The sequence below is a fragment of the Euprymna scolopes genome, chromosome 24 (assembly GCF_053919585.1).
Source record: "Euprymna scolopes isolate OS-2025 chromosome 24, ASM5391958v1, whole genome shotgun sequence".
NCBI lineage: Eukaryota > Metazoa > Mollusca > Cephalopoda > Sepiida > Sepiolidae > Euprymna > Euprymna scolopes.
This window is the reverse complement of record NC_136505.1, coordinates 21,887,438-21,902,922: the sequence shown is the minus strand read 5'-3', so window position 1 is coordinate 21,902,922 and position 15,485 is coordinate 21,887,438. Positions and strand designations below refer to the sequence as shown.

Here is a 15,485-nt window from a genome sequence, read left to right as displayed (position 1 = left end):
AGAATAATCACATATGAAAATTTCATTTTATGAGTAAAGAAGGATAGGCTTAAACTTAACATAAAACATTAAAAAAAGAAAAATACTTTTTGTTTCTTTAATATATACATAAATTCTCCCTTATCATTTTCAGTAGTAGTAGTAATAGTAGAAGTAGTAGCAATATCGTTTGTAGTAATACTATTATCCAATCCTTTATATATATATATATATATATATATACAATTAATAAAATAGAAACGTTTTCCAGTCTAGAAATAAAACATTAGCACAATAAAAATACAGACGCCACATATAAATCCAATATGGTCAGAGGACCCGCTAATACCTGCTGCATATTTCGTGAATATTATTAGTTGATTTTATTTTATATCGTAAATTCCTACAATATTTCTGATGAGAGTCACTCTCCCAAAATAGTCATATTTTGATTTTAGGTTGGAGGTGATTTACCCTCTTCAAAATATATACTACTCTGAGCACAGAAGAGATCGGGAACTTTTCTTACAGGTTCGTAATCAATTTAAATTTTAACCACGTGTTCCTATATAAAAGAAAATGAAACTATATGGTGTCACTAACATTTTTTATTTCCAGCGTGCAAGGGTTAGAGGCTATTTTGCAACCTAAAATGCACATCTGCTTTATAATCATTTACATATACATTGAATAATCTTAGAGAATATACTAATTTGGAAACAAAAATTTAGGATGCTAAAAGCATACACAGCCCCAAAAGAAGAAGACATTTTGTGCAGAGGCGCAGAGGCTGTTCTTGGTCTTCGGTCCAGGAGTGGAAAAGGAAGTAATCAGTTCTGGTCAATGTGGAGGCAACCATCATATCGGACAATTGCTTTTTAAGTCAATTAGTTTGGTCAATGTGGGGGAAACCCTTCATATCAGACAACTGCTAATTTTGGACCCTGCCAGTGCCCCCTTGGGGGAGCTGGTTTTTCCTCCCCGCATTAAAAAACGGCCTTGTGCCTAATTTGCTGTGGGAAGCAAATAAATATACTGTTTTTATTATTTAAAAAATAACAATATTTTTATTTAAACTAACAAATAATTAGGTTTTATTAATTTTTAATGTTATGTTTGCAGGATATGGACCGGTCTTTTAACAATTTATTCTGTACTTTAACCTAAGAATTTAATACAAAGATATCGTAAATAGATCACACACGACCATTTTAGACACGAATTTCTGAATAATATTATTTCACCAGTTAATGACAGGAGTTTGAACTAACAAACAAGCTTTCCATCATGTCTGAAAGTTACGCAATGTTCAACGAGTGAAATTGGAGATACGCCACTGTACATCTCATGCTCTCTAACGATCCAAGTTATAACAACAGGACCCTCAAAATGCAAATCCCGACAGTTCAGCACTTAAGGGCATGGCTCAACAAAGTTTCCAGCCATAGTTAGGGTCTTTGGTGAGGTTTTAAGTGAGGGCCACATCATGCCATCTTACATATTCGAAGTCGACTTGAAAATCAACACTAAATTTTACCTGGATGTGCTGATGAGTGTGGTGATCACCTTGTGCAATAAAGTGGCCACCGGCAGACCCTGGGTGTTGCAGCAGAACTTGACACCAGCCCACAAGTCCAAAGAGACCCAGGCTTTGCTTCAGAAGGAATGCTACGACTTTGTATCCTTCTCTCGCTGCTCCCCCCCCCCCAACCTGCTTGACTACTTCCTTTGGTCATATGTTGAGAACATCACCAACATGACCTCCCACAACACCAATGCCAGCCTAATCACTGAGTATTCGCTAAACTCCTGCCAGCATTTGTGGAAAAAGCATGCTCCCAGCTCCGGACTCGCATTAGGGCAGTGATTGAAGCTGAAGGTGGCTACATTGAATAGATGTGAGCTCCACTACATAAATAAAGTTAGCTGAATTGATTTTTTTCAATAAAATTTAAAAAAATAAAGCTGTACTGTTGTTTTAGGGTGACAAATTTATCGTTCCACCCTGTATTTCAAACTTCAGTGTGACCGATGAATAAAACCTCTCATAAAAATAATTGCACACCACTTTAAATCATAAGTATGTGTCTCAATTGTTTTTACTAGTCAGCATTTTATTTTGAACAGTTTAATACGATTGATTGAAGTCTTATAAAATAAGTGAAACAGACATTTTACAGTCAAGCGTTTCTCATCGACTAATTCTGCTACAAAATTGCGTCAATTTTCTTAATGGTAAAATTTTCAAATATAATAATTAAATTACTTACTGATTTCTATTTTTCAACAAACGTTAAAAGCATCTTTAAAGGTAAAATAAAAATGGCACAAATGTTGTCGTTTAGCTGTTCAACTCTTTTTGTCCATACAGTTCATATCTTTCATAGAATTAGAAAATCGATGGCCAATTTACCTCGTTCTGATGCAGAGACATAAAAAAAAAATCTTGTTAATGTCTATATATATATTTTACATTATGCCGACAAAGAATTGTGGAAATAATCTGCTCCAAATTACACTATCTTTGTTTCAGTAATTTATACAGCATGTCTAGAAAATCTGGACGCATAGGATAACAGGAAATTTGCCAAATATCATGCCAGCCTAGGTTTATCATTCTGGCAACCTATGGATGGATTTGAACCATCAGATTTATCTTGGACAATATGAAGTTGATATTTATATGCTGCCCACCGAAGCAAGATGTGACACAAGGTCGCAAGGTGAGGAATAACAAGTCAGCGCCCTTAAAGAAGAGCACTCTGACTTGGCAAATGCCTGGGCAGCCCCATCAGCATTCATCGGTAGCGGCACCTCAGGCAGTAAGTTATAAACACTCCATCCAAAAGCTAAGTGGCAAGGCCTGATAGGGTGGACCTCCTAGGTACTACCCAGGCGGCATACCTCAGTCCAACAGATACTGGGCCAGTTCCTGGCTGCACATCTATCGCGCATGTGTCTACTATATATTATATACGTATTATATTACGTCTAGTATGTATTATTACGGTTTCATATATATATCTATAAAAATAAAACTGTAGATGTATTTATTCTATCTGTAAATATTTAACCAATAAACTCTTAAACTACTGGTCACATAACACTAAAATTCACAGAAAATAGTAATTGTACACCAAGGATGGTTTATAATGAGTAAAGTCTTTGTTTGCACGGATGAATAACACGTACAGAAGTCGGCAAGTTAAAATGCAAAATGTTCATTTCAACTTGCCGACATATTTGTATTAGTTTTACGCATGTGTAAGACTAATCGCAGCTAAAAGTGTTTAAATTTTACAACTTTTCTTATCAATCTGTCAGGTTAGCTTAAATGGTAGGGAACGCGGCTGGAGCACTGGATGTTTTGGTTTCGATTCTAGCACATGGTATCCAAGTCATTTTTTTTTTTTTACTTCTGGAATCAGTGCTATATAATAGATAAAATATAATATTCAATTGAGAATTGGCTCTGTAATAATAAATACGAAATCTGTATAGATTAAAATATATTTAAGTGTACTTTACGACCGTCAAGGTTAGGCACCTCCCTCCACTATATATTTTAAAAAATGTATATATCTGTAAAAAAATTTATATATATATATGTATATATATATATATTATTTTTAATTTTATGCGTATTTTTATATATTTATTATACAAGCTGTCCAAAAAGTCACTGAAAAAAGTTCTATTCAAAAACTTAAATAGATTCTTTATTTTTAATGATATATTTTTGTAATTTTAACACAATCTGACAAAGACATTGGGACATTTTTAAAAATGCAAAATTCAAACAATCGTTATTTATGAAAAATAATGTTTTTTAACTGTTGTTCATTTTTAACTTTGCATATTCGTGCACATGACAGATTGCAGAATCTCTGGATTGCGATTAAACTCCCTTATTTCGTTCGTGATATTTTCCTTCAATTCTTGCAAGATTTAAGATGTCCACAAAGTCACAGATGTAGAAGAGAATCACAGAAAATATGGAAGGAAGTGATAAATGACGATAGAAAAAAAAAAGGTTAAAGATCTGGCCAGAGAGAAAAGTTTCTAAAAGCCGTCCAAAATATGCCAGTATGTAAAACGGAAGTTAACCCGATCATGATGATGGGATGCTTTCCATCTTCTTGGAAAACTCTTAACTATCATCGTCTCCAAATATACATACGCGTGTATCTACATACAACAAACATGTATAGTCAATTAGATGGAAAAAAATAATAACTTTCTTTATCTCTATTTTTATAAAAGCTAGGTATGTGTTTATGTTTTTTTAATATTTGCATGTATAAGATTCACTCCTAAACTAATTAATAAATGGAACATGTCTACTTAGCATAAGAGTTGTTAAGTTGGGTTATATTTAGTTAAATTAAATTTTATGCAAAAATGCAAAGTGAAGGTGGAACCTCTTTCCTGAAAATTCAGATACATCCGATTTTTTGTGGAGTTTTAATGCTGCAATATTTTTGGTACTGTGTAAGTGTATGTTCCCATAAATTGTAGCGATTTTATTTAAAACCATGTATGATACGAGGCGCCTTCAATAAGTTTCCAGACCTTTTTGTACAGCGTCAGAGACTCTTGAAGCTTCAATAGAAATTAGAATACATCATACTAAAGCCTGATTGTCACAGTTTGTGAATTTCAAAAATGCAACCTGGACGCGAGGACACTTTAGAAGAACGATATGCAATAAAATTCTATTTTAAACTTGGAAAAGATGCCACAGAAACGTATGGAATGCTTCAGACTGTGTTTGGACTATCTTGCATGAATGGAGCATCAGTTTTTAAATGGCATAAGAAATTCAAGGAAGGCAGGGACTCTGCGATGAGAGGTATAGGAGGAGTAAGGAAGTCAGAACACCAGTTGATTGGCCAAATAAAGAATTTCATGGATAAGGACCGTTGTATGTCTATAGAGACAATAAATGCACAGTTTTATATCAGTGTTGGAATTATACACACAATTATTTGCGAGGAACTGAAGATGTGAAGGTTTGTGTAAAGTTTGTCCCAAGTGTACCCAGAGAAGGTCACAGACTATTTGACGAAGATGGGCATCAAAACAGTGTCTCATCCTCCCTATATTCCAGATCTGGCTCCTTGCAACTTTTATATATTCCCTAAGCCCAAGGAAAACTTGAGGCTGTCGTTATGAGATAATTGAGGAAATGAAAAAGACTGCGACAAAGGTCATTAACATGCTCACACAAGTGGACTTCCAGAAGTTGTGGAATGGTACAAGAAGTGCATTGCAGCCGGAGGAGATTACTTCGACGGGACTAGAGTTTCATATTTGTATTATCAATGAAAATGCCCATACGAAAAACATCTAGAAACTTATTGAAAGTGCTTCATAAAAACGAACCAATCACATGTAAGATCAGCTTTATAAAAAGAGAAAATCATGTTGAATTCTCCAGCGTTTCCGTATCAGAACAAGATAACCTCTACGTTTTCTCCTGATCGTAACTAAATTAATTCTTTGCCTTAGAAAGCTTCTCTAACAGGATGCCATTCTTTTTCTATTTCAGGAATGATTTTACACTCAAGAGATTATGTCCCCAGCAATCTCTTTTACTTTGACGGATCTGAATCAGAATACTACCTGTATCAATAAATATCCCCAAATTTCATTTTCATAAAAGTATTTTACAGAGTTTTTTTTTGGGGGGGAAGGCAGAATAAGGTTACAACTTCCCATTAAAAAGATCAGATTCGTAATTAACTTGGTCCATAGTCATTAGACACCAATTAGGCAAGATTCCTTAAATTTTTCTTTCTTTAATTTAAAACTTAAATTTTAAACATTTTCTAGAATTAAAATGTTGATCCAAAGTGAAATAATGATTCTAGAATAAGGTTTATTAGCATTATGCCTAGATTTTAATATTTTTAAGAAAACTTTAAAGTAGGGGAAAATATTCTAATCAGGGAATCATTTATCTAGTTTCTATGTCCGAATACTACTACTACTACTACTACTACTACTAATAATAATAATAATAATAATAGAAAGAACCATCTAATGTATATGGATTACAGCAAAAGATTCTGTAAAATGAACAAGTCAGAGAAAAGAAAAATGGGATGAGAAACAGCTACACGGACGATTGATAAGGATGACAAAAGATGAGACTCACGAAAACACCTGAAAACGGCTATAAAAAGGACACCTAAAAAGAGAAACGGGACCATTTGTAACAGCTGCACAAGATAGCATCATTATAACCAACTACATCGAACCTAAGATCAAGTCAAAGCAAAACAACAAATGCAGACTCTCTGGACAAAGAGACAAAACGATAAACCACATAAGCGAATGCAGCAAACTAGCCTAAAAAGTATAGGCACAACCAGATGTGGAAGGCAGTACACTGGGAACTATGCAAACAACTGCATCTTGAACACCAAGACAAATGGTACAAACATAAACCATGTATGTATGGATGTACAAATGGAGAAACCCATCCAAGCAAAGAGACTGGATGTGATAATAGTTAACAAAAAGGAAACGTCCTGCCAGTTCTTTGATTTTGCCGTTCCAGCAGACCACAGAGTGAACATCGAAGAGACAGAGACACAAAGCAAATACACGTAACTAACCAGATAGCCTAAAGGGATATAGAAAATAAATATAGTTAAGACAACACCAATAGTCATAGGAGCACTAGGAACAATCCAAAAACCTTTGAAAAAAACAAAAAGAAGAATGAGAGAAACTGGAATCAAGGGAAAAGCTAAGAAGATACAAGGGATAGTAATAATTCAAACGGTTGAAATCTTAAGGAAAATTTTTGAATGCGGAAACAAATTTACGTGAACTAAAAATGCTAAGCAGCCATATAGAACCTGCAATAGAAATAAAACAAAGATAAATGAACACCATATGAAAAGAAGAAAAATGACACCACAGAATTGGAAGTAACCCCCACTCACCAAATAAAAATGATTATAGTCTCAGTACTGACTAGCACTATACCAAAGAGTCGAGAAGGGTCGAAGAGGATGGAAAGACTGAGGTGAAAGAACACTAACCAGGCCTCCACTGGATGAGTGTGAAGAGGACTAGCACCTTAGGGAAGTTTATTGCCACCCAAATTCCAGTGATGACCAACCGTTATTGCCAGCATGAAATCGATGGCAAGCGGTTCTTGCAATTTGCAGAAGGTATCAATAGAGGTTGAGGGTACTGAAAACCTGGGGAGACTTGTTGTCAACCGGACTCCAGAGAACACCACCACTTGTTGTCAGTGAGCAATCTCTGATGATTGTTTGTGTGAGAACTCCTAGTGAGTTAATAATAATAATAATAATAATAATAATAATAATAATAATAATAAAATGTCGACCGGTTATATGGAAACTGCAACAGAAGTAAAAGAAAAAGATAAAAAAAGAACACCACATGGAACCAAGAAAACTGAAACTGCAAAATTCTAAGTCAACTATGTCCCACCCTCTAAAAAAATATGGTAGTATTTACATCGACTATCGCCACACCAAATAGATGTAAAGAGTTAAGGAGGATCAAAAAACTGATAAGAAAAAGCACTAACCAGACCTCAACTGGATGAGTGTGAAAAGGACTGGTGCCTTGAGGAGGCTTATAGCCACCAAATTTCAGTGAAGACTAATGGACATTGTAAGCAAGAAATCAATGGTAAACAACCACTGCGATAATGCAAATGCATTTGCAAATATTATCGAAAGAAGTGGAGAATAACAGAAACCTGGGAAGAGTTGTTGTCACTCGGATTCCAGGAAGCATCACCGATTGTTTCAGTACTTTTGCAGAATTTGACCCGGATCCTCAGGATTTTCTGTTAATTATAGCTCGGGCTCGACCGACAATCACTGGATTAAGCCGAGCATTGTTCAAATGTTGAAACACTAAATCGACATTTTTTTTTGTATAAAAAATGCAATTTTTTAATTATTGATTGTGTAATGGGGGTATTTTTTCTGTTTATTTTTTTAACATTTGTTGACAAAAAATAATTTGTTAGTTTTCCTGAAGACAACTTTTCTATACTTTCGCCTAATAATTTACAGTTTTCATAAAAATCATTCATTTTTTCTTATGAAAAAATAACTTCTGTTTACAAAAAAACATTTACTGCCATTTTTCTTTTTTTAAAGAAACAAAAGTGTAAGTTTTCTTTAAAAACTGTACTTTCACCTAACAATTTACAGTAAAAGAAAACATTCATCTTTTCTTAAAATCAACTTCTGTTGATAAAAAATTCCAAAAAACATAATAAAAGTAAAGAAATGTAAATTTTCTTGAATATATATATATATATATATATATATATATATATATATATATATATATATATATTCAGTAAATTTATAGTAGGTTTTTGTTATTTTTTATTTACTGGATTTTTATTTTTTCCGATTTTTTGGAATTCATTTGCATCCATTACTTTCGGTCATGCCTGAACCATAATTAACAGAAAATCCAGAGGATCTGGATCAAATTCTGCAAGAGTACCATTATTTTTAGTGAACAATCTATGATGATGGTCAGTGTGAGAACCAATAATACTAATAATCGTAGGAGTGTTGGGAAGAATCCCGAAAAACGTTGAGAAAAAAGAATTAGAAAGATTAAATTGAGAGGGAAGGCTGGGAGAATATAATGGATAGCGATAATGAAAAGAGCGGAAACCCTAAGAAAAATCCTAAAATGCGGAAACCAACTTGTAATTGCAAACACTAACTCGTAATTTACATGCTGTAATAGGAATAAATAAAAAAGAAAAAAGATCACACCCACAGGGAAGCAAGAAAACCAAAACCGCAAAATACCCCCGCCCACAGTGCAAGAAATGGTGGCGTCTTCATTGAATAGCACCACACAAAAGAGTTGTGAAGGGTCCGGGAGGATCGAAAAAGAAGAACACTAACCAGACCTCCACCTAGAGAGAAAACTGAGGTTTCTGGGAAGTTTTGTACCACCCAAATCCTAAGAAATACCTATGGATGATGCAAATGAGAAATCAATGGTAAGCGACTGTTGAGATAATGTGAAGTCATCTGTGCTGGTTATTAAAAGAGGGAAAAAAGCACAAGAAATTTAGGGAGACTTTTGTCACGCATCCCAAAAAACACTGCAGGTTATTACTAGGGAGCGATTGCTGATGATGGCCTGTGTGAGAATTCTGAGTGACTCCTACTACTACTCCTCCTCCTCCTCCTCCTCCTACTACTACTACTACTACTACTACTACTACTACTATTACTGCTAATACTAATAATAATAATAAATGTGATATTAAGATCTGATACATCATTTGGAACCAAGAAACGCACAGAAAGAAACTGTTAGTTTCTGTCACATGAGCTTAAATGTTCAGAGGTTAAATATCCGGATTTTGTTTGGAACGATAAATCGTAAACAAGGTCGGCAGTATGTTACAAGTACTAAGTCGTGAGCAGGGATCATAAGACAAAATTAAAAAGACTTATTTTATAAGTTATGCAAAAATATCTTCAAAGACATTGCACAGTTTACATACTTTTAATGAAATAAAATTAGAATAAAATAGTTATAGTGGCGAAGACTCAACCGGTTACGGATATGTCATTTATTTATTTTTTTTAATAATCTGAGAATTTGGTCTTCAATCGGTATAGTAGACTGAAATTCAAAAAAAAAAACAAAAACAAAACTAATTACCAACAATTTTGATGGCGGTAAAAACCGGCAGGATTTGAACCCGGCACTCCCAGTCGTTAGTTTACGTCGATATTTTCTTCATCACTCTCCCTTCCCTCAGTTGTGATGAGAAAATTCTCTGACTTATCAATTACAGGAGATTATTTTGCATTAAACTTAGATCGCAAACCCAACACCACTGCTAAAAATAGAAACGAGTATTTTTTTTTCATAATCCAAAACTGATGCTTAAAGTATAGTATTTTAAAGAAGTAAAAAATAAACAGTACTAACAATTTTATAGATAAGGCATTAATGCATTAATAGTTGCATGCAGGTGATGGTGGTGAAATGGATAACGATGTTGACTTGACGACTTCGATATGCTAAGTCCGAATCCAGTCAGTTCTATAGCATCTCTTGCACTTATGGGTTTTCGTAACCATTACGTAGTCCCTTCTGTACAGGAAAGAACTTTATTCTCTACTAAACACTGTCCACTAATGTCTAAGGTCTCCATATACAGAGGTTTGTTAGAACAACACATCATGAGGATACTTTTGTCCCTAGAAGTAAACCCTGACCAAATATTCAAAATCACATAGTATTCGCAGCCTAAATAAGATCTCCTTTCTATGGTAAACCCATGTTAGCTTTTACGAGGAATAGTGCACCTTCTCCAAGTGGTGTTACCTCAAGTAATAGCACGAAGCTTGATACCCAACCAGACTAGATAAATAAATGTCATGGAATCCAGTAAGACCAAGAGACCAAAACAAAAGATATACTACAACATATGTGAAAATGGTTAAATGGTGAGAGGAAAATTATGTTCCAATTTCTTTACTATCACAGTGTTTGAGAAATAACTAACTTAAAATGGAACATTCGCATATCTATGTATCTCATACAGTGTTCAAGTGTTAACCCCAGGTACTGGGCCCCTTGATTTCTGAGAACGTCGACTTAAGTAAAATAAAACAAAACTAGTTTGATTCTGTAGTTGGCAAATTTTTTTTTGCTTTTTTTTTTTTTTTGTAAATAATTCTGATTCGTAACAATTCCATGTCCTAAAAAAAGTTACAAAAATTTGAGAAAAACATCTTTTGGGTGTTTTAAAAGAAGAGTTGAAACCAACATCTGAAGAAAAATATCCCAAAATATAATGTTACGTAGATCCTACAACGAGTGATGTCAAGTGATTTGTTATCATAAAAAATCGTAACAATAATCATAAAAAATCGTAACAATAATTATAAAAGGAAAAGAAACAAAAACTTATTTCACTTTCACTTTTGCCGATCTGATATTGCATTCAATCCGTATATATATATATATATATATATATATATATATATATATATATATATATATATATATATATATATATATATATATATATATACTAGCATTTCAGCCCGGCGTTGCCCGGGTGTGTGGCGGTGTATGTTGAGCAAAAAAAAAAGAAGCGGTTTTTTAACTTTGACCCCTATTATGACCCCTGAACATTTACTGTTTTGGGCTCAAATCAAGTTATTAAGTAGATCCATGTCCAAGGAACTTATAGCTAAAATTTCAAGTGTTTAGAGCCAAAATTGGCGGAGGAGTTTGGTAGAGTTCTCAAAGGTAAAATCGTTGAACTTTGACCCCTTAACAGACAAATTTTTGGCCGAAAACGGGTTAAAAAGATTTTCCCAAATCTCAGTACCCTGTATATCAAATTTCGAGTCTGTAGACAAAAAATTGACAGAGTTATTGCGTAGGGAAATGTAGACAGACAGTGTGTGTTTTAATATTAGAGAATAGTTCTTAAGAGTAAGGCTTAGATAGTATAATTATTATTATTATATATTATGGCTATGTAAAGACTAAATTTAAACTTGTTCGAAAGCATTATTTATTTAAGATTGTGAAATTAAAAAATAAAAATGAATGTGTCAGCTAACGTTTTAAAATTTATATATTAGCAAAATAGTAAGTACATTTTGTTAGTGGGGAACTGGTATTTTCCACTGGATAGTTATGAATTCAATAACTGTCTTCTTTTAAATGTACATGGTAAACAGCTGATGATCCCCGTTTTCTGTTTAACTGTTCTATTTAGTTAAGGTCTATTGTTTATTTTTTTACCTTGTAATATAATTGAATTTTTTTTGTAGCTGTGAATTTTCCAACGATAAGTTGGATTATGCAAGTGTTAATTCTGTGATATATCGAACTTAAGCCTCCTAGAAATTTCAACTGCATTTATTTTTTTGTATTATTTCGATTTTTCGGACTACTGTTCTCATCTTAAGTGTTATTTTTCACAACGTTTCCATCAATGTAATCTCTGACCTTCTTCAGGTGTATCTTGTTGAACTAATGAATGTTTCTGCAAAGACATGTGACGCAGTGATTAGTGATTACTTGGAAAAATCAGTTGTAAAAGTGATATTCTCCTGAAGGTTGAAGGTTCAATTCTCGGTGTGGGTGACCAAAAAATACAATTGCGAATTACTTAGGACCTCTATCCAATCATGACGAGACGTGAGCACCCCCTCCCACCATGAAGTAAATAAAGTGTTCCATTCGGAATCCTGTCCAAATTCCAAAGCTCGACAGAAACATTCCTGTGTTCAACAAGATGTATCTGAAGAAGGCCAGAAGTTACACCGACGGAAACATTGTGAAAATGACACTCAAGATGAGAACAGTAGTCCGAAGAATCCAAATAATATGAATAACCAATCTTCATCTAAAAATTCCAGAAATGCATCCTTATCATTATTATCATTATATATATATTTTTTATTATTCTTTTATAAAATACTTGAAGTGTATTTATACTAATATATATATATACCATGGTTTAAAGACAAGTACCCTAATAAGTAGTAAATAAATCAACATCAAAGTAACAGGTGTTAAAAGAAAAGGATGGTATGATAAAAAAAACATTATATATATATATATATATATATATATATATATATATATATATATATATATATATATATATATATATATATATATATATATAACCCTTACCTGACACGGATAGATAGACTCCCAGTGTAATTGGCGGCACATGTGGAGCAATAGCAACCGAAGAAATGGTAAAGTTGTTGAAGTAAAGCCAAGTTCCAAGTTCAAAAATTACTATCTTCTGCAATTCTAGACGTGGCATTAGATTGCAGGCTTAGCAGCCACCGTATCTCCAACCACCCACAGAATCTGAGACACTTTCTGCGTTGTGCAGTAGATGGCAGATGGAAACCATCGCTGGAAGAGCAACCACCATTTCTACATTCGCCATTAATCGTCCACCATGTTGAGGTATTTATAACCTGCGATGTTTAGTAAAGCAAGACTTTGCTCGCAGAGAGGAGTAACGTGTAATGGGATGTCTAAATATAAAAACATGCTTTTGAAGTAATTTCATCTATATATGTTATGAACGTCAATGCTAGTTGTCCGTCAATAGAAGTGTGGCTATTTCGTGTGTTATTTCATTCTATTCAATATAATAAGCTGATCCTCCACGTTATTATAAATAAACAATGGGTATTTATTTGTGCATAAATCAACACATATATACTATCGACATTGCCCGGGACTGAGTGATGATTAACGAATGTTTCACACACCCATATTTTTATTGTCATCGAAATCAGTGAACTCACCCATTTTTCAATCGAATCGAGTAACTAGCTGCTCTAGTTGGGGGCCCAATGCGGTACACTGAAAGGAAGCTTCACATGTCTCTCTGCAGTTACTTAGTACACAATACATTGTAGTATACATTGCACTGTAGAGAATCTATTCTTGTTTTTATTTTACAATTATTTTTATAAATAATTGCTTGAATTAAAGTTTAAAATGTAAAAGTCAAATATCATGGTTCAATTGTGGTCTCAACAGAAACATTCCTTTTGAACGCGCCCCTGCCATATCAAAGAACCTCCTGTGGGTTCTATATGCTGAGCTTTTCTGCTTGTGTGATAATAAAACTTCTCAAACGCACTTGTGATGTCAGGCTGTATACGGTGTTAACTTTGATCAAAATCGGACTGTTCCTTCTTTAATTGGATTTTTTCGATTATCAACTATTGATACTTGTTGAAGACATTTCAATACAAAACCTATCTGAGAACATTAACAGATACATAAAATACGTACATTTGTGTGAAATTTAATCAAAATTGGCTCAGCCGTTTCGGAGTCCATAGGGAACGAGCTCATATAGATACAGTCAAAGTTTCTTTTATATAATATCAGAGATATTTGCACAAATAAATATACACTTTATATATATATATATATATATATATATATATATATATATATATATATATATATATATATATCAGGACTTGATGTAAATCTACTGAAACTCTGGTGTTTATCAAAAAGTGCTTAATGACAAGCAAAGCATTATAATAGTATATTTATTTATACAAACATTATTGCCTACATATATGTATACATATTTCGGTTGCTACTCATTTTATAGAAACAGCTTCTTAAAAGCAAAATTAAAAACAGATTTAATTTTGGTCTTAAAAGACGATGAAGCATGAAGAAGCTGTTTCTCTAAAATGAGTTACAGCAGAAACATGTATGCATATGTGTAATCAATAATATTTGTCTAAATAAATATACTATAATTGTATAAATATCTATGTATACTTAAAAAAGTGTAACTATCAACGCTTATTAATTTAAAAAAATGTTTATAATTTAATGTCTTGCATCAAAAAAAAAAATTAAATTTCAGAACACATGTTTCGAGCATGTTTGGCTCTCTTCAGATATTATTTTAAGAAAATATTGTAGCTTTGAGGAAAATACACAAAGAGATCCAAACATGCTCTTTGGTACACAGCTCCACCAACACTTGAATAATGGCAGCTCGGTTTTGTTGCTAAAATTCAACGATGTTATAACAATATACGATTTGATATTTGAAATTGAAGAAATGCTTGAGTATTCACATGAATCATAGAAATTATGCAATCAATGTCAGTGATTGTGGAGGGAAGAAAACCACAGTGCTGGCATTGTCAGAAACAAGGCCACATGGCCAAGGATGCCCAAAAAGAGCCCTGGCCAAAGCCTCGGAAAAAACATCAGACAAGGCGACGACTGAAGCAGTCCCAACCAGAGTGCCATCAACGGTTCAGACTCCCCCAGCAGCAGAGGCTGGATGGTCGACGGTCACCAGGAAGGGTAAACCCTCCAAAAACTTACCCAAGCAAGTGGTGATCAAAGACCATCCCGAAAAAGCCACTAGTGTTTCGGCCATGGAAGTGGAGGCACCTTCTTCCTCTGGCAAGAGGAAGCTACAAGAGTCTGAGGAGGAGGAGGAGGAGGGGGCATCCAAAGAAGAGGCCAGCCAACCCGAAACGACCAGCAACAATGTCACAGGGACCACAAAGGAGGAGAGAAAGACGAGGAGGAAGAAAAGCCAGAGAACCAAAGCTACTTCCCCGGACATTACCACCAGTGAAACCCCCTTACCCCCAACCCCCATTCAGCCAAAGCCAAAAACCCTCTCCCCTCCAAAATCCCCCAAGAAGTCATCCCGGCACCCCTCTGGAGACACTGTTAAAGGGACTGAAAATCCCCCAAACCCCCAACCCCCCTACTCAGGACACTCCTCCAAGTCCGGTCACTACTCCCACCCCTTTTCTTCCCCCTCCTCCCCCTCCTACCACCAAAGAAGACCAGATCACTGTGACAAAAGTCTATACAGAATGGACTAAGAAGTTTCCCTTCCTGCCAGGAGACAGGATATGCGAAACGGGCTCTCTGCTACAAATTCCGAGGTTGAAAGGGAG

At 34.4% G+C, this 15,485-nt stretch overlaps 1 long non-coding RNA gene across 2 annotated transcripts in view; it reads right to left on the bottom strand.

Moving 5' to 3' along the window:
- The window catches only part of LOC145246628 (uncharacterized), a 588,880-nt gene extending 575,814 nt beyond the window's left edge, over window positions 1–13,066 (bottom strand). For both annotated transcript variants that reach the window (XR_013863141.1, XR_013863142.1), the window contains exon 1: window positions 12,694–13,066. This is a non-coding gene — a long non-coding RNA (uncharacterized LOC145246628). The remainder of the gene's footprint in view (window positions 1–12,693) is intronic.
- Between the last annotated feature and the right edge of the window lie 2,419 nt (window positions 13,067–15,485).